General features: G+C 44.8%; 1 long non-coding RNA gene across 2 annotated transcripts in view; it reads left to right on the top strand.

The window, feature by feature from the left end:
- LOC118307423 overlaps window positions 1-6460 on the top strand; it is a 58422-nt gene extending 51962 nt beyond the window's left edge. Inside the window, exons 17-18 of one of the 2 annotated variants that reach the window (XR_007031370.1) lie at window positions 1118-1228; window positions 5795-6460. This is a non-coding gene — a long non-coding RNA (uncharacterized LOC118307423). Of the gene's footprint in view, window positions 1-1117; window positions 2009-5794 lie in introns of those variants that run through there. The other variant, XR_007031369.1, reaches the window with a different exon arrangement.
- Window positions 6461-19337: the final 12877 nt, after the last annotated feature.

Genomic DNA, 19337 nt, shown 5'->3' with positions numbered 1-19337 from the left:
CCTCCTTTGGCTACAACACTCACACGGGAGTTGTTGTATTGGTGACGAGGGCCCGGGTCTGAATCACCACCTTACCTACAGAAGTGAGGAAGATAATTTACACATGAGATTCTGTCTCGTCTGTTATAAAGGTTTGATACTTCCGACACTCACTCACTCACTCACACACACGCACACACACGCACACACGCACACGCACACACGCGCACACACACACACACACACCGTGTATCGTTTGGGGAGAAAAAGCTCTCGGTGAAGGTGAGATTACAAATTTATACAAATTTATAGGGAGTGAAGGATAATGAGGAGGACAGAGAGTGAGTGAGAACGAAAAGCTCCCTGACACAATCATGTGAACTTATTTTAATACAGTCTGTGTATGTGATTGTGTGTTTGTGTCTGCAATTTACAGTAAGTCTCTGTACTATTGTGTGTGTGTGTGTGTGTGTGTGTGTGTGTGTGTGTGTGTGTGTGTGTGTGTGTGTGTGTGTGTGTGTGTGTGTGTGTGTGTGTGTGTGTGTGTGTGACACCGAGGCGTGGGGTGTTGTCTGCCCTCTTGTCGACTGCTGGCATATCCCAGAATCCTATTAGGAGCAAGTCACACTTGGGTGGCACATTCATCATGGGCCCTGCACATTCAGATTGCTGTTATGAATATAATTACAGAGGAGCACAGAGGAGACGCTCATGGCACACACACACACACACACACACACACACACACACACACACACACACACACACACACACAGTCATATGTGAATGCACAAACAAATATGTCAGCACACACACACACACACACACACACACACACACACACTTTGTGTATGGACGACATATTGTTGTACAAAACATGAACGCGTCCTCTTCACACACTTGTGTCACTCTCTCTTTCTAACACGGTGACACACACACACTCCGGTCGCGGTGTCAGACACTTCATTTTCACCCCGGCGCTCCGTGTGCCTCGCCCCTCACCATGACTTCATGTACAGGCCGGCCAGCTCCCCCGGGACCAGCCCTGAGACACTGTTGGAATCGGACTGAATCGTGTGTGTGTGTGTGTGTGTGTGTGTGTGTGTGTACTTCTGAAATCTGCCTTTTCATTTTACAGCAGCCTGCGGTCGAGCCAGTGGTTCCTCAACCTGGGCGGACCGAACCCGCCGTGACGTCCCCCAGATGAATGTGAGGACTTACAAGAGGATCACCAGGAGACAGAATACATGTATGTGAAAATAGACATGATTTATTTTATTTTATTTTGATTTTAGCTTTTAAATTACTGGTTGGTTTCAACTAGAATAAGACACTTTGAGAATAATGTCACAAACTCTTGAGAATAAAGTTACAAGAAATATTTGATACGGTATTAAGGATATTTTATAATAGTACTGTTATTATTTCACCCCCCTGTTTCAGCCTTTAGCTGACAGGTAAATATTTCATGCCCAGAATCTTTTCCGTTTTCCTGTCAGTTTGCAGTATTTTGAAGTTTTGCACTGTGAAGTTTACTAATGGATCAAAAGTGGAGCGGTGATGCAAGAGCGCACACAGCAGAGACGTCCGGCATGTCCAACCTACAGGGAAACAAGTTGTTTACTCAAAATACATTTCAAATACTTGAGAACATCCGTGTGTGTTTCTTGAACTGCAGATTTCCCAGCTTTGGTTGTGTCGTGCACCAACAGTCTCGTTCTGACAAACTTCTCCTCTTATTATCGGCAGTCAGTGATTATAATGTCATTTAAAAGTGGATATTACACACGTGCCAATAAAATGTGCCTGTTCATTATGAACATTGTTCACTTGACAAGGAGAGGATTAGTTCCTTCATATGAACAGTAGAGACAATTGGATTTGATTCAAACGTACGAGCACCAAATTCGATAGGTTATGTTGTTCTGCCACGCAGGATAATCTATATTGATTTCTACTTAGATGACATTCATATCTATATATGTTCTCATTTTCCCCTTTCACGCCGTCGCCAGGGTGATAACACATCTGTGCCGACATCCAACCATCTGAGGTCAAACGGCTTCATTCGTCCACCTCTGAAATTCCTCATGAGGCCGATGCAAAAAACCTCTAATTAACTGTGTGACGGAACGCGCTCTGTCACCCTCCTTTACAAGCCGACACACACACACACACACACACACACACACACACACACACACACACACTCTCTCCCCCTCGTCCCTCCGCTGAGCACGAGCAGGAAGCCGGCCAAGACTCTTGGAGAGCCAGCATGTGTTTACCGCCCTTTGAATGCGCGCCACGTCGAGGGCTCTGCCTGCCATCTGAATGCTCTGTAATATCAATAATTGATGCTCTTGAGGAGTAGTAATTAAATTAGTTAATTATGCCGGTAAAATTACATGTAATTATGAGACTGGAGGGTATGTTTAGTAAATTAGTCTCATCCATGCTCACTGTGTGTACTGCTGCCAAATTGTATTCCTTGATGATTGGGTAATTTAGAGACCCTCTCCGTTTTTTTTGGAACGAATACTTTGCATCGTTTACACACACACACACACACACTCTCACACACACACACACACACACACACTCTGATCCAGATTACAGAGCTTTCGTCACCGGAGGCATTCCTTTGCATCCTGAAAAAAGTCTGCAGCTTGATAACAACGTGCAAAGTGATTTTTTTTTGTCAACGCTTTCAGGGATTTCAGGTGCACGGATTCAGATTTTGAATCTTTTACAATATATTTTGCAGTCCAGTCCGCCTCTAACCCCAAGTCTCATTTGGATTACAATTGACGAGTCACATCCTAATTACAAGAGGAAGAAGAAAGATAAAACTTGTAGCCCAGTCGGCCTTTCAGAAAAAATATATCTCAGAACCTGGACAAATGTAAAATGAAATAACTTAACTTAAATAAAAGTGAAACAAATGAAACAATTCTCTTCATGGCTGGACATGAGTTAATTGAGAAACAACGTCGCAAATGTATCTATAGATACATGCACATATTACACTTCAATTGTGTTCAATGCTGTAAATATTGATTTATTATTATGGAAAAATGCCCATCACCATTGTCCAGGGCACAAAGTCATCAAATATCTTTTTTTGTTGTCTGAATGAAAGACCATAATTCATAGAAGTTCACTCTTCTAAAATATCATATTATTATATCAAAGAATGTTCAACATTTTTCCTTGGAAAAAAAAAATCTAAATTGCTGCAGTATAATTTTCCTTCCTAATCAATTACAGTTATGGCCTAATCATTTTTGGATGGATGCAATGATGAGAAAGCAGATCACATCAAGGTCCCGTGAACATCTTGTCGTGCTCCTACTTTGTGAGGGAGACGTCTTATTGTCTGGACCGGGCTGAACGCACTGACAACACTGTGTACTACCGTTAGAGATTAAAAAGTTCTTCCTCCGCTAATTAAACCAGAACAGCTGTAGCACATGGTCTCAGAGTCGTGCGTGGACATTTCCATGAGCATCATGTGCAAGTTCTGACAGTGGGCATATGACGTCTGGTCATTTTAAAGTGACAACTGATGTTATGCATTATTAGATATTGTATGGACTCCTCAGAAACATCAAGAGAGATATGCATATTAATGAGTGGCCCTGTGGAGGCTGGCAGGCGTCAGACAGAGTCTCACTTCGCCTCAGGCTGGATCCTTTTAATTCGTGTTGATGAAGAAGCACAAAGTGATGCTCTCTCTCTGGAGATGCAACGGAAAGTTGATTGAATTCCTCCACTTATTACAGACTCAAATAATAACACACACACACACGCGCACGCGCACGCGTCTTCACCCTAAATATGAATTATTTACATTTATTCTTCTTTTCCCCGTCAGAAAGTAGAGATGTTCTGATTCCAATAGCATAGATTCTTGTCCTCGACAGTGTGTAAGTCTTTCCTACACACTTGAATTGAATGACGGCTCCTTATTAAAGCACGACGATGCTGCTGGCTTAAATAAAAGAGCCCGAGCTTTATAAGCTCTGGTTATTATTCAAAATTGTCCACTAAAACTCATGACATGTGGCTTAAATGTTTGCATATTTAGTTTATTGGATGTCTCTCATAGTGATGCCCTCTTTATATATATGTGTGTGTATCCAAGTGTGTGTGTTTATTGTATGTTTGAATACGTTCAAAATTAGCACCAGCCAGCTTGTGCATGATGCCTGCCACACGCACGCACGCACGCACGTACGTGTGTAATAATATGCATGGATTTGACGCTGGCTGTCATTTCATGAAAGACCCTCCCTTCTCAGATGACAGCAAACATTAAATGACCCCTTTAATTACATCCCATAATCCCCCTATGATCCGCGCTCATGGATCTCATTACGAGGTTTGATATTTGCTGTGAAAAACCCCTCACATCTCCAAATTCTGCAATTACATGTGCTAATCTTCATCATCAATGGCGGCGTTATGATCTGAAATACTGACCGTAAAAATTCAAAATACATAAGAAACCAAAGGAGGAGAAACAAGCCACTTCCTTTGTTTCCTGTTTGCGTCTGACCACGTGATGCTATGAGACTCCCTGCTAATTTTTGATTTCTTATCTTTGGCAATATTTCATATCCACCTCTGCTGTTGGAAAAATAAAACAGATAAGAGAAAATTGTAAACAAAAATACGAAATGTGTAGATATCAACTTGATATGTTTTGGGAAATATGTTGGAGCAGAAAATGAAGAGGGGAGAAGAGTTTGTGTGTGAAAATTCAGGTTTTGATTAAATTGCTGCACAAGAGATGAAAGATCCTCTGAAGAGCGATGATGCAAAGAGAAGCAATACATCAAAAAAAAAAAGGACAAAAGAAGGAGGAGTAAGTGATTCTTAAACACTGTAGGTTTTCATACCGCTGAGAACAGAAGAGAGGAAACTCCGGCACTTAGATGGAGAAGAAGCTCTTTCACCAAGTCTGATGATGTAACGTCGAGAAATGGACAATACAGTCCAGAGAACTGTGATGAGTTTCTGTATTTCAAGTACACTAATGCAGAGAAAACCATGTCTAATAGATATTACTTGTTCAAAAAACTAATCTGCAATTATTCTACTGGGAAATGTAATTTGCGTCTGGAAAAGGTTTTCAATCAACTTATTGAGGGATATGTTGTTAAGATATTGGCAAGTCTCAAATGTATTGACACTGAAAATATGAGTAAAACGAGCTGCCAAAATATCTGATCTAATAGAACAGTAACAGGAGCTTCATCTCACTTGTCGTGGTCATATCCTGGACTCACAGCCGTCCCTCGCGAGCCGTCCCTCGCGAGCCGTCCCTCGCGACCCGTCCCTCGCGACCCGTCCCTCGCGAGCCGTCCCTCGCGACCCGTCCCTCGCGACCCGTCCCTCGCGACCCGTCCCTCGTCTGTCAATCGAAAAAACAAAAGAGTGGCGCGGGCCGCACCACGCAGCATCACTCGTCGACACGTTCAGGGCGGCGCTGCAACTCGCGTACTGCCCCTTTAATGCAGACGCGGTTCACATCGACATCAGATACAACATCTGTATTTACATTTAACAAACAGCACAATCTTGAGATGCTTCTGTGGAAGGGAGCCCTGCCTCAGTTGTGTTCTTTGTGCATCCATCACATCCGTTAATACATTTAGTGCTTCATTCATTATGAAAGCAAGTTGCCTCTGAGCACACCTCAGCCTGTGACTTCCTTTCGAAAATGCATTTTGCCGTTGCGGGTTGTATTTAATCTGAACGTCATTTCTGAGGTTGAAATATGAAATACCTGCTCTCTCTCCGCTCCTTGTAGAGACGTGTCACGAAGTGTCTGCCACCACTTTCCAGGGCGAAAAAAAACCAGACATTGTGCAGCGCAGAGGAAGAGTTATGATCAGCCGGGAGACGTGTTAATGTTGCATTCCCTACAATTATTGGAATTAATGTGCCATGAAGTAGGTAAATAGGTCATTAACGAGGATGCACGAGCCCAACGTGGAGACAGACAGACGAGCAAGACGTCGCTGCCGGTCGTCACTTCATGAAGAAGTTCACTATGAAGATGAATATAGAGACTTATAGCAGAGAGAGGAGAGGATGAGGGAGACAGAGCTACTCCACTGCTGCGATTAATTATCATTATTCAGACATACAGTGTGTGTGTGTGTGTGTGTGTGTGTGTGTGTGTGTGTGTGTGTGTGTGTGTGTGTGTGTGTGTGTGTGTGTGTGTGTGTGTAGTGATTTATGAGTGCAGACCTCAATGGTCTCTTGTTCCACCTCACCGGCGGCCTGTTAACCGGAGCTTCTCCACTCTGAACAGTTGTTGAACGTAACAGTTGTTGAACTGTTCGGACAAGAAGGCGGAAAAGAATTGACTGTAAATTATGAATCGATAATAGAGTCAATGTAACCCTGTGAGCTTGTTGGGATGATATAATCATACCCCCTCATGTGTACGGAAGCAAATCTGTCTCACCATACTTTGAAATCTAAAAGTTATTAAATTCTACTGCCTCATTTTTAAGCATGGAAATTTTGTATCTGAACTTTTAACCTCCTGAAAATTTCATGTTTGTTTTTCAATGTGCACAAATTCATAATCAATTTGTTCCCCCACACACACACACACACACACACACACACACACATTATTGCAAACTATATACATATGCCTGGCATCCTCCAGGTTCTCTTCCTTCCTTCTTTGGCCCAAAGACAAGTTCAGTTATTCTGTGATTCAAAACCTGCCGTAGATGTTGATGTGAGCATGAATCATCAGAAACAGAATGTCTAGTTTTAATGTTGTGACTTGTGGCTGATCGTCGTGTTCAATCGAACCGCTTCATTGTGGGAGAACCTTTAGAACGGCCCTGATTACATCACGCCATCACGCGTTGGATAGTTGAGTCACATCAGAGGAGGCATTCGGGAGAGCAGAGGGTTTGAAATGCAGAAGGATTACGTCAAACATGTTGCAAATCTTTTTCAGGGATTAGGGGGAAGCTTAAAGTCGGGAGGAAACCCCAGGGTGCCGTCTCCTGGTGTGAGTGTGTGAGTGTGTGTGTGTGTGTGTGTGTGTGTGTGTGTGTGTGTGTGTGTGTGTGTGTGTGTGTGTGTGTGTGTGTGTGTGTGTGTGTGTGTGTGTGTGTGTGTGTGTGTGTGTGCCCGCTCTACAGGTGCCCCCCACCACACACATAATAACATTGCTATGCATTCAAATTATATCACATAGGCAGTTGTGTGCAGACCTGCTTCCATATGTCTTTCTGTGTGTGTGTGTGTGTGTGTGTGTGTGTGTGTGCGCGTGTGCGTGCGCGTGTGCGCGTGTGTGTGTGTGTGTGTGTGTTATTGAGGTGTGAAAGGATCTGCCCCGATGTCGTCTCTGCCGACAGGCTTAAGAGTGAGATGACCCCCGGGGGTCAAACCCATTCTCTCTGACGTGTCCCTTATTGTCGCCTGGCGTTTTCGAGGCTCGTCCACAGTCAAGCCCGGTTAAAGCGTGAAGGATCTGGGGGCCATCAGACAGTGTGGCCATCACATCACGTCTGTGTCCGTCTCAGTGAGGCTGACAGGGGAGGCCGAGAAGTTCCAGACGCAGAGAGAGAGAGAGAGAGAGAGAGAGAGAGAGAGAGAGAGAGAGAGAGAGAGAGAGAGAGAGAGAGAGAGAGAGAGAGAGAGAGAGAGAGAGAGAGAGAGAGAGAGAGAGAGAGAGAGAGAGAGAGAGAGAGAGAGAGAGAGAGAGAGAGAGAGAGAGAGAGAGAGAGAGGGGGAGAGAGACCCAGTCTGACAGCTGTCAGACAAGTAGTGTAGCTGACAGGCAGACGGAAACACGGACGCAGGGACGCGCTAATCGACTGATTAATATACACACACACACACACACACACACACACACGTGGGCATAAGGCTGCAGTCCGGTTGTGTGTGTGCTGCATGAAAACAGAGATGACAGAGGAAATACTGCACTACGATGAATTATAAGCTCTTAATGTGGGCAGGGAATTTGCCCAGGTGCTGCTCTTTGTGTGAATGTGCGTCTGTGTCTGTTTGTGTCTGCGTTCACAACTTGTTTGCATTGGAACAGATTTTACGTGTGTGTGTGTGTGTGTGTGTGTGTGTGTGTGTGTGTGTGTGTGTGTGTGTGTGTGTGTGTGTGTGTGTGTGTGTGTGTGTGTGTGTGTGTGTGTGTGTGTGTGTGTGTGTGTGTGTGTGTGTGTGTGTGTGTGTGTGTGTGTGTGTGTGTCCCAATGGGCTGCACCTCCCAATACTCAAAATCTTGATCCCTTGACAACGCCGTCACTGGTCAGATTCCATTCATCTACTCGTTCACTTCGTAAAAGAAATACGGAAAATATGTTTCTCTCTGTCAAACTTGTTTTTTTGCGGTTTTACTTGCGTCTTCCTTTTCAAGAGTAATGATGCAGATTCATTTTTTGGGGGGGAGGGGAGGGGGGGCTGCTGGTAACAAAAAAACAAAAGCGTCTGAGCTGAAACATTAGTTTTCCCGAAGCCTTTTCGCTGATGGAGACAGATGGTGTCCATTTAAAAGGTCCCATGGAAGTGTGTTATTTCTGCTGCTTACAACAACCCACACGCGGATACGCGGCACGGGACGCATCGGGAAAACACACACACACACACACACACACACACACACACACACACACACTCACTCGTGTAGACAAGCATGTGGCGTCTGCATCTGTGTGTGTGTGTGTGTGTGTGTGTGTGTGTGTGTGTGTGTGTGTGTGTGTGTGTGTGTGTGTGTGTGTGTGTGTGTGTGTGTGTGTGTGTGCAAACATGTGCAATACACACGACATGCAGAACACAGATGATGGAGAGAGGCAGCAGAGTAGAGGGGGTTTCTGTCTACCTCCACCTTTCACGCTGCCCCATCTCAGGAGCATAAATATCAGCGTTTATGGCCGCCCCCCCGCCCCCCCGCCCCCCACCTCCCCTCCTGTTTTCTAGCATTTGAGCAATGAAAAAAAAGAAGGCAAACAAAATTCTGCTGATGCATAAAATGAGGATGGGAAAGCCGGCGACAACAGCACCTGGTGTCATAGTCTCAATCGGCGGCGGTCAAATCGCTCCGTGTTTGTGGCAGCTGCTGCATTGTTGCACTGAGACAATATGAGAGTTCCAGCACCAGCGCTCGCCACAGGTTTCACGTGAGCGTGCGTGCGTGCGTGCGTGCTCAGACTGACCGCACCACCCCGGGGCATGTACGCTGTTTTCTGGAGCTTGTTCGATTGGTGTGGAAGACTTTCAGGATTCCAGTGCTGTAACAGCAATTGCGTTCAAATCCAAATAGTTTTTTTTTCTTCTTCAAAATCCGCAGGGGTCACCTCAGGGCGACCCCACATGAGGTGGACCCCGCCCCTCCCTCCCTCCGCCCTGCGTCAGCTGACCTCGGGTCGGCGTGTAGCTGCTGGTGAATTCACGCTGCTGCTCGTGTGGATGTCGGTGGGACGTTTCTCTGCAGAGCCTGTGGGAGGAAAAACGGTAATTGCTGTTTGGCAATGCGTGTCGTCACGCTCCATTGGTTTGTCATTTCTCAAAGTGTAATATTTTTCCCCTTCCATGACGCGATCCACACGAGAGCTTCCTCCACAGACTCTGTTTGTGTCAGACTCATTCTCCACCAGCGGCACTGATGGTGATGATTCCGATGATGAACGTCGAGAGTCTTTCTCTCTTTTCTCTTTTTTAAAGCAGATTAGATATTTCAAATAAATATGGGATTTAAAGTAAAACTACAAAACTAATTTTATTTGTGTAGCCCACATTATACATCACTGTAACGCACACTTCTCCGAAAATAGGTAAAAATTTCTTTTTTTAAAGAGTAACATTTTAAAAAAAAACACCCTAGAAGAAGTTAACTGGATAAAAACATACAAATATAACAAAATCAATATATTCAAAGATTGCATTTCAACAAGGTGTCCATTCAATGACATGAATGACAAAGACATTCCACGAGAAACTTTCCCTTGAGATCTGCTCCTTGTTGACGTCACATTATTTCTGCAATTTTTTTAAATCTCAGATTCTGATTTGGTGGCTGCAAACGTAATCACCCAAAAAAATTTAAAAAATCTATATTAACTTAACAGGGTAAAACATCTGGGTGAAGCAAGTTCCAATCACCATGACGATCATGAAAATACATCCTACATACTGTAGGTCTTCACAATCCTCAACTCTGTTATGTCAATATTTTAGTAATATCTTCTGTTCTTGAGATCGCCACACAGACGAGTTACAGTAAGTCATATTTACAGTATGTTTGAGGCCACAACTTGATATTGTACAATTATAATCAAAGCTATTTTTTGATTGGCTGCAGAATGAGGTGAAGACACTCGTCTAGCATATTAGTTCATATGGCGAAGGTGTTAGTGGAGCAAATGAGGAACTGTAGAGTCTGTTCAAGATATCTTCTTATTCTGTTTGTTTGTCTCCATAGTGACATCTTTGTACATGTTTAATACAATTATACATGTTGAAGGTGGCGGCTCCATTATGTGGTGTTTTATCGATGTGAAAATCTCAGTCGAACACACTTTCATACCTCTTCCCACTCTCCTAATGAAGCCCCCCAGCCCCCCCAGCCCCCCACCACCTTCTCATTAGTGCCCCCCGTCAACCCTCTAACAACACAGACTCTTCCTCTGCCGGCTATTAATGAGGGAACTGAGGATTCCTAATAAGCAGTTTTTCTTTTAATTAAAAAGTCTCCATAAATAAGCACCTCATAATCCATCTGTCAGATTCCATCCAGCTCCTCCTTAGTTAGACTCCGGTTAGAGACCGGGGCAGGAGATGAGCCATGGAGGAAATATCTATCTGTCTATCTCTCTATCTGTCTATCTATCATCCATCCATCCGTCTATATATCCATCTATATATCTCTCTATCTATCTATTCATCTATATATCTCTCTATCTCTCTATCTATCTATCTATTCATCTATATATCTCTCTATCTCTCTATCTATTCATCTATATATCTCTCTATCTCTCTATCTATCTATCTGTCTATCATCCATCCATCCATCTATCTATCATCTATATATCTCTCTATCTGTCTATCTATCTCTCTATCTATCTATCTGTCTATCTATCTCTCTATCTATCTATCTGTCTATCTCTCTATCTGTCTATCTATCATCCATCCATCCGTCTATATATCTCTCTATCTATCTATTCATCTATATATCTCTCTATCTCTCTATCTATCTATCTATTCATCTATATATCTCTCTATCTCTCTATCTATTCATCTATATATCTCTCTATCTGTCTATCTATCTCTCTATCTATCTATCTGTCTATCTATCTATCCATCCATCTATCTATTTATCTATCTCTCTATCTGTCTGTCTGTCCCTCTATCTGTCTGTCAATCTCTCTATCTATCTATCCATCCATCTATCTATTTATCTATCTCTCTATCTGTCCGTCTATCTCTTTATCTGTCCGTCTATCCCTCTATCTGTCCATCTATCTCTCTATCTGTCCGTCTATCCCTCTATCTGTCTGTCTATCTCTCTATCTGTCCGTCTATCCCTCTATCTGTCTGTCTATCTCTCTATCTGTCTGTCTATCTCTCTATCTGTCCGTCTATCCCTCTATCTGTCTGTCTATCTCTCTATCTGTCCATCTATCTCTCTATCTGTCCGTCTATCCCTCTATCTGTCTGTCTATCTCTCTATCTGTCCGTCTATCCTTCTATCTGTCTGTCTATCTCTCTATCTGTCCGTCTATCCCTCTATCTGTCTGTCTATCTCTCTATTTGTCCGTCTATCCCTCTATCTGTCTGTCTATCTCTCTATCTGTCTGTCTATCTCTCTATCTGTCCGTCAATCTCTCTATCTATCTCTCTATCTGTCTTGCAGCTGAGGTGAATATGTTAATACCGTTAGTGCGTGTTAATAATTGATGGTCACGTAAGACTCGGCTCTGCTTTGCTGATGCGGCAGTATCGGCGGAGGCGTCGTTCGTGCTAAATGATTTATTGTGGCCAATATTCTTCCAGCGGGGATTCTGAATTTCTAATAAGGAAATATTCCTCCTGTGCCGATGTGTATTTATCACAGAGTGAGCTGTTTTCTGATTGGCCGAGCACGTCTCCTAGGTTTCCACGGCAGAGACAATGTGCGGCCACAGTCGACGCTTACTCAATATTTCTGGGAGTCACTTTCCTTTAAAACCAATTTTCTCTGATCCCTTTTGCATCTTTTTTTCTTCTTCTTTTTGTGCAAACAGAGACCACTAACCAGCTGCTGAGCTTTTAGTTTGAGGCCGAGAACTCCTCCCTGTAAACACTGGCACTGTCCTGTGACCTCGTCCAATCCCTGAATTTCCATTTTGAAGCCTTATTCTTATTATTCAGTATCTGAGGTTTTCATGAAAGCCCACAAATTTAGAATTCAAATAAAAAACCTGAGGGGGGAAGAAAGCTTTGAGCCTGGAAAAGAAGCATCTATGTAATGTATGTTGAATAGTACTGACTTATTTACAAATAACACAAATACTGTACACAAGTCAAACAAATTGATATCGCAAAACACGGCACTATATGCTGAACCGTATTTATCTTTCGGGATGTATGCAGCCTCTGAAAGGAGGACAGGTTACATAGCAGTTGCATGTGTTGCTTTATATAGAAAATGCTTTGTTATTCAAATTGAAATATTACAAGTTAGTGAGATATATAATGAAATAAATGATAAATACATGAATGAGTAGATGTCTACAGATAGCACCTGTCAGCTGTCAGTCAAAAGAGATGACACGGGGTCTGTTGCCTGTAGAGTAGATCATTGTCAGACACATTAAGTGTCATTGTAATATCCAGAGAATTGTAAATACAATTTCACCATCGTGGGCTTTGAAAATAATAATACAGTTGGGAAATATTTGATCAAATTGATGTGAACTGATCCCAGGGACGCAAATACAGTGGATATTGAGCATCAGCATTTTGTAGCATTTATATATCTCCTTACTTACTCATATTTATTAATTTAGCCGACGTGTTGATTTAAGCTTGAATGAAGCTGCATTCTGTGGATTGAACTCCCGTCGTCTCAGCACCAACACACAACCTGAGGCGTAGACGGACGTGAATCATTTCCCCACAGTTAGTGACTGAAGTGATGAATGATCTCTCCCTCTCTCCATACCTGGATAATGTCAGCCGCTCGCCCTTCCTCTCCCCTTCCTCTCCTCCTCCTCCTCGGAGCGCCTGCAGCATCACCTCGTCATATTCTGCATCGTGATTAATTAGACTTGATTATGTTGAGGACAAAATACACATGAACCCCAGAATGACTGAGTTTATAGATTGATTCTAGAGCAGAAACATTCTGGGTTGGAAGTAATGATATAAATCCTAGAACATGGATTTACCCTGGTGAGCAGAAGCTTCTGAACCTAATGCTTCTTTTTGTGTCTTTGTTTTGCAACTAATTTTGCCACAGGTGGATTTACATTAGAGTCGGTTGCTTGGCCTTGGTGACCAATCGGGGTTCTGCCTGTGATAAATGCAGGACACACGACGTATTTACACTTGCTAGTTGAGTGATGAAGGTAAAGAGTAACGTATCACTCTACTTCTGCTGTGGAGCAATTACAGTAAGTAATCGAATGCAGTTACAGTAATTACATCTTCTGCAGAACGGTGTTAAAGGTTTAAAAAGAAAGACGGGTCGGGTCAGTGCTACAGGTCAGGACATTAGAACATGACAATGGAGATGGTATGATGCTTTGACCAAAAAAATAACTATTGTAATATGTTTTAATGGGATACTGATCTTTTTTCTGGTGGTGCAGTGTCATTGTGTAATTGATTAGAGTTTTCTCGAATAAACTACTGGTCCACGAGAACCTGCTCTGGAAATCTTTCTAATTCAGAGTTTGTCTTCCTGTCGAGCAATCTGCAGGTGCAGAGTGTGTGTGTGTCTGTGTGCGTGCGTGCGTGCGTGCGTGCCTGTGTGTGTTCTGTGTGTGTGTGTGTGTGTGTGTGTGTGTGTGTGTGTGTGTGTGTGAACAGCGAGCAGGTGTGTGGCGGGTCAGGTGTGTTTGTTCACATGGGAGGGCAGAGTGGTGAGAAAGAAAAGAAAAGGTAAAGACAGAGCACAATGATAAATAAAAAAAGAAAGTAAGACTATGCGAGTGGTCGCTTTCCCGCTGCTCGCCAATGCGCGGCGTTGTGCGTGTTGCAGATAAGCTTGTTTGCACAGAGAACAAAAGGCAGTGGACTGATATTTAATGATCATAAAGAAGAAATGTGTGGTCGGCCTCGGCTCCTCACAGTCCTCTGTGTCGCTGCGTCTCTTGAAAATCAGCCGTGTTTGCCGAAGGTGAAGTCCCACGCTGTCTTTGACGGTCTCACCCTGGAGTCGCATTATGATACAGTCGAGGCCGGTGACACCTCCCCTTGTTGACTTATGGATCAACCGATACTAAAGCGCGTGGCTGAAAATGCAACCGGCTCACAACAGTGGTTGACATAGGAAAGTGATTGATGCCGCGATCAGGACTGAGCCTTCTGCAAAGAATAGTTTAATGTGCAGGATTACAACTCCGTCCGTCTCCTCATTCACACGCTACGTGAAAAAAGATCATCGCATCGTCCGACTGCATTTACCTGCGGGAGAGTATCAGGACCGTGAGCCGCGAGAACACCGGTTCCCTGGACCTGGCAAAGATGTCAATCACAGACACACCGACAGACAAAGGAGCATCTTTCACGACCAACAAATCTGAAGTCAATTGATGAGTACAAAGAGCCTGTCGACCATATGTCCGATAGCCAATCAGGACGTGGCCACGCTGTGTCTGCGTGTCAAACTACTCTGCTCCAGAAGAACGAAGGCAACACCTAAATCACACGTCAGATCTTGATGAACGAATTATTCAAGTGGAAAATCTTTGCTGATGTACGTTGTATAATATGTCGATGGAACCCACGATCATCAACCTCATCGAGGGCTGGGAATGAAAACAACACCGAAGATCAGAGTCCAAAAATTGAAACCACAGGCTGATCCAACCTGCTGCCAAATACTGAGACAGTCATCTTTCATATAGATATGTCAGGCCACGTCAAAGGGCTAAAGGTCACCAGCAGCTGGTGCGTGCGTGCGTGCGTGCGTGCGTGCGTGCGTGCGTGTGTGTGTGTGTGCGTGCGTGTGTGTGTGTGCGTGTGCGCGCGTGCGTGCGCGGCGCAGTAAAACCTGCTCGGCCTGCCGTGCCAGAACTTCCCAGCTCGTAACATCAGCACGTCCACTCCTCCAGCGTCTCTGTGAGCCGTGAGGATTGAACCACTGCGGTGTTACAGTAGATGAAACCCAACACTAGATACACGACGGTCATCTCCACATTCCCACCTCTTACATTGCACCTCGTATAAATAAGCACCAGGCCACAGACACACATACACACACACACACACACACACACACACACACACACACACACACACTTTCTGCATGTCCTTGCCCAGTGACAGTTGCTTTAACTCAACAGTGTACGCAAGGTTTACACCTGCTAACTTTTGAGGCAGATATCGTTGTGCGCACACTGCGTATGTGCCGTGGAAGACACCGACTGTATCTATGCTCACACACTGCGTATGACCCGGGTTACAGAGACATGCCGTGGCCCTCCCTCCACTCACACCTGCTCGTCCCATCGTGACCGCACCCCAACCTGCCCCCGACTCGACAGCAGTCTGCAGCCAGGAGTGACGGAAGCTCCACCGGCGACCTCTGAAGGTCGTCACGTTGTACCTGCACAACTTCTTCTTTTTTTTTTTACAGCAGTTCAGGTGACGGGGTGTCAGGGTATAATATTATATGTGATATGTGTGAGTAGCACAGGTGAGCAGTTATGATTACAGACAGCTCTCTTACATGTGCTGTGATAGTGTTCATTTAGATTTTTCAGATCTTCCTAAATGCCACGTGCTGTTAAATGGCACTGAACATCTCTGGACAGGATTCCATGCAAAACTCCATGAACAGTTAGTTTTCAAAACATCAGGCCATGCTGCGATAACACCGCTGGGACCCACGACAGGTGACATCGACCGCCGGCTCAACCTACATTGGCTTTAAACTTACTTACTTCCAATAGACTCGTGAGTCTGCATTTTTTTTAAAAACCGGACCGCATGAGGGAGATCATATCAGGAGAATAAAGAGAAATTAAATGATTCCAGAAAAAACAGCTTTTGTTGGAAACCAGTTGAAAGGGTCTCACCTATTTTCTTTCTTTCTTATTTGCTCAATAAAGTTAGACTTCATGATAAGACCTCGGTAAGAGAGAGACATGACTCAGTAACCTCATCGAGCTGCACGGGAACAACCAGTCTTCTGGAAACACTGGGGGTCACGGCTCGCTCCCATTGCCTCCCGGCCCATTCAGGGACTTGAACAACAACCTTGTAATCCCGCCTCAACAACACAAGTCTCAGTGGTCTGTGGACTGGCTGCTGGATTCACTTACCAGTCGTGAGCCAATCAGGAGAAACCCGATCCCTCATTACCCATATTGGGCATTATTCTGACGGAGCTCGAGCACAAGAGCCGCCGCTTAATCCCACAGCGTTACAAATGGTATTATTGAAGTGTGAGCACAGTTTGCATCAGACTTCATCCCTCCTCGGAGGAATATGATGCATAATGAAATGCAACAAAGCTTTTTTTTTTTGCCAAAATATGCAAATAGCTTCTGTTTCTAGTTTGGGATTATGTTCATATGCAGTTAGCTGGTATCTGTGGTATGCATGATGCACCAAACCCTGTCCCACAATATGTCCTGTATGCGCATATGATATGGGAGGAGGCGTTATGAATGTGAATGCAAATACAAAGGGCTGCTGTGAAAACATATGTTGGGCTTATGGCTGCAGGAAAATAAACCCTTGCTTGGACACAGAGACACAGAAGTGGTGTCGTTTCTCCGCCCGGAGAAGAGTCGGCACACCGGCCCGGTTTGAAACACGGGCCTCACTTTGGGTTGGGAAGCAGATTTTTAGGGTCAAGATTGTGAAAATATTTAATATTTGGATGTTCCGTTCGGCACTTGATGGGGCCGCATATCCTGGTCCATCTGGTTTTCAGACAGATTAAATAAAAAACACAAACGGATCCCCGATCTCTGCAGAAAAATCAATTTCCTATCCTCCAGTGTGAACTCGGCCAGAAGGAAGCCAAAAAAAAAAGGAAAAGAAAAGTCATGACTAAGGGATAATCGCCGTGAGGGCCATTTCGGTTTGCTACAGTTGAAAATGTAATCAAATAAATACATCCGCTCTGTAAACCAGCGGGAAGTTTATTTGTGTTGAAATGAAAAGCCATTTCCCATTCGGATCCCGTCCACAGTGCAGTCGCCGCGTGTTGTCTTTCTGGGCCGGGCCAACGGAAAGTGCACGTAGTCTGGGAGCAGAGTTCAAGAGAGGACGAATGATGAGCTCCATTTCTCACCAGTGATCATGTGAAGACATTGCTGCAGAACGTTTGCAGGAACAGAAAACTTCCAGCGTTGAGTCGCGAGCGTGCTCGGTTCCATTCCGACGCACGGCTCCGAGTTCACACTTCACACCGGCCTCCTCCGGAATAATGTGGAAAGAGAGGGAGCGGCGTGCGGAACAGGCCCACTGGACCCAGCGATTACCGGGTTCTGAGCGGCAGCCGGGGGCGCCCCGAGTCCCTGCTCTGATCCGAGCCGCCGTACACACGAGACCAGCCGCTCGCTAATAGAGACATTTACACCTTCGTAAAAGTTGGCAGGTGTTACCCCGCCGCTGTCGAGAGCAGACGCATGCCGGGCATCATTAGGCCCCGTGCCAAGGCTGCTTTGGCTGCCAGCCCCGCTCACTCACCCGGTAGAGGCTGTGTGTGTGTGTGTGTGTGTGTGTTTGCATGTGCGTGTGCGTTTCGTTGTCGTGGCATGTTACGGAGGGTCGCCGTGGTTCCACTGCTCTCCGTGCGCCATGTATCTGGCTGTAGGTGCGGGTCAGCAGCTCCTACAGGCTGACTCTGTATTTCACATAGTTTCTGAATGTACGGCACACAACTCATTCGGATGAGCAAGTACGTTAATGAGGGAAAACACACGTTCACATCGAGCGTATCGCAGAGGCAGTCCCAGGTGTGGTCGCACCGAAACATGGCTGCAATTAAGACCTAAAGATCTAAAAGTATGATTCATGGAACAAGTCTTCCAACTCACACGATGAACTGTGTCTCGTGGTAAAAACCACCATATCGACCGTTACAGATGTAACACACTGAGTTATACCAGCGTTTTCCCCCTGAGAGCGTCGGCGGCCTTTGTTTCCTTTACCAACGAATGGTTAATGAGCATGTGAAGGTGAAGGCTGATGGTCACGGTGACATGGTCAGAGAATCAGCACGATTGCTCAACGCTGACTGGTCTGCAGGGCTTTGAAACGTCGCTGCTTCAAAAGCGACCTGTCCGTCACCGGTGCTGTGAGCTTTGTTCACCCAACCGACCACCTCTGCCTCCTCGTAACGACTTCTGTGCAGCAAATGGAAAAAGAAGTTTCCAAACTGTGCAGAGTGAAGACGCACCGGTGGTGTTGCAGATGCACTCAGCTGAGAACCATGAGAGAGTGTGTTTTGCCTTTACATTTTTATTCCTGTACGAAGCTGCGTGTAGGATTAACAATTGAAATCTTATGAACAACCGATCTATATGAAAACACAAAATGGAATTATTATGAATTTATTATGAATGCGGTGTTTGTACAATGCAAATTGTTTTTGTACAATGCAATGTGAGTATTTTTCTTTCTTCCTTTGTCCTCAGAGCCATCATGCAGAAAGCTGATCATGACCCATGCTGCCTGTCTTTGACCTGAGCAGAACACGGAGCAGTGAAGATCCGCCGATCAGGAGTCGGACTGAATGTTAAGTTCTGCAGCCAGAGATCTCGGCCGATATCTGCATTTCAGCACACACGCGCGCATATACCCTCCACGTACTCCGAGTAATGAAGTGCTGCGGCCCCCCCTCCCCCCTCCCCCATTTACATATAGAATACATTACTGACACGTTTATATTATGGCTCCCATAGTTCACGGTGAGACTCAATAAATCCTCCGTCCACAGAGCCGGGCCGCTCTCAGACGGAGAGGGGGAAACTAGAACACGGCGGCAGGAGGGGGGGAATGATAGAGAGGCAGAGACACGGACACATCCCCTCCACTCAACAGAGTGGGATTTAAATTGACTGCAAACAGAAAAGCCATTATTAATGATATTCGCAGTAATAATTCAGAAGCAGGGGATGCACAGATTTAGCAAGGCAATCAGA

The sequence above is a fragment of the Scophthalmus maximus genome, chromosome 1, assembly GCF_022379125.1.
Source record: "Scophthalmus maximus strain ysfricsl-2021 chromosome 1, ASM2237912v1, whole genome shotgun sequence".
Lineage (NCBI taxonomy): Eukaryota > Metazoa > Chordata > Actinopteri > Pleuronectiformes > Scophthalmidae > Scophthalmus > Scophthalmus maximus.
Note: the sequence above shows the minus strand (reverse complement) of the source record. Positions and strands in the feature narration are given on the sequence as shown.